Here is a 1,758-nt window from a genome sequence, read left to right as displayed (position 1 = left end):
TTATTATTAAACATATATCATAATCAGCATTCATTTTTTTCTCTTTTTTATCAATATTGAGAAAAGAAGAAAGTCCTCACATTATCTATGATTATTAATAGGAAGTTTTATAGCAAAGAATAAGGAATAAGATGTTCAAATAAATTAGTGGGCCAAAGACCCACAGTGGTTGTTGATTGTGGCGGTTTCTTCTGTAATCATTCTTGTATCAGTGTGCTAGGACTACAGATGCTGCAGCATAGTTTGAGGCCAAGTGTACTGTAGTTTATGATAAGCCAAACTGACTTGCCAGGAGCTTCTTTGGTTGTTGTTTGCATCCAGCATCTTGGACAACTGACATAAGATGAATATGTGGACAGTGAAAGAATAAGGACTCTTGAGGTTGAGAAAGTAGGAAAAGTATACACAGAAGAGTCAAAATACTGAAGTGAGAGTAAAAATTCCACTTATGCTAACCCATTTCCTGGATTCCAGAAGTATTTGCTAATCTGTGAAAAATAAGCTATATTATTTCTTATATGAGTGTGCTGTTTATTAAACTCAGTGCATATACTGACTTGAAAAATATAACTAACTCATTTATACAAGAACATATTTTATAATAAGTAGCTGTAGTTTGCTAGGAGGAAAACTGATACAGTTTCTCAATGGCTTAAGTAAAAACGTGGTACCTATGTATCGAGGCCTTTGATACCACTTTGATTGTGTATGGAACAGGCTTATAGACAAAAGTTAGCAATGATAATCTAATGTACTCACATACTCTGTTGGTGAGATGTTAATCTTGGACATGTTTTATAGTGTGGTTTCACGGTATCATCAAGTGTCTTTAAAATGTAGGCAGTTTTACATCCAGCAATTACATTTTTAAAAATTTAAGCAAATAGATTAATTAAAATGGGCTAAAATATTAAATAGTGGTATTTTAATGGATATAAATCAGAAATACTCTAATATTCAATAAGAATTGGTGAATATATTATAGTATATGTATATAGTAGATACATATATATATAAATGAATGGTTCATGGAGCCATATAAATGCTTGGAAGAATATTATGTACATAAAAAGATAGCTCTAAAATACCAAATTATAAAGGTATATTAAGAAGCAAACTTTTTAAGATTGGAAAGCTTTATGTCATTAATGTCATTTATATGTGTCTGGTGGGATTCTTTAGATTTATTTTTCTACCTTTTATTTTTGCATTTTCTATAATTAACCTTTATAATTTATGTAACAATGGAAAAATATAAGTAAAAGAAAATCCTAGAGAAAAAGTGTATGAACTCTGTATACACACACACACACACACACACACACACATACTTACGCACAGAGCTGGAAAAGAAAGATAAGAAAAGAAAGAGGAGGAAAGGGAAGGACAGAAGACAGTAAAATTATGGTCATAATGAGTAGCCTTATATTAACAATACCATATATTAGTATGGTATTAGTATGGAAAGGATAAAAATTCTTTCCATTAGCCTTTGCCCTTATTTTAAAAACAGGGGTGATTACTTGTTTGACTTAATCATTTTCAGTGTTGTATCCACATTTTCAAGTATTCCAAAAATTCTGGGAGGGATGATTTCTGTTGTCTGTCTCATGTTTCAGTGTATTTTTTTTTGAAATAACACTTTTTCCTTCATGTTTGCTCCTTGTTAAATGTATTAATGTAAACTTTTATTGAAACTCAGAAAGCTACTTGGGTAGAACAGATATGTATCATTATTTTGAAGTGAAAAAAGGATAT

The sequence above is a fragment of the Propithecus coquereli genome, unplaced genomic scaffold (assembly GCF_000956105.1).
Source record: "Propithecus coquereli isolate 6110/MARCELLA unplaced genomic scaffold, Pcoq_1.0 Scaffold446, whole genome shotgun sequence".
Classification (NCBI taxonomy): Eukaryota; Metazoa; Chordata; class Mammalia; order Primates; family Indriidae; genus Propithecus; species Propithecus coquereli.
The sequence above is the reverse complement of the archived record's forward strand: the minus strand, read 5'-3'. Positions refer to the sequence as shown.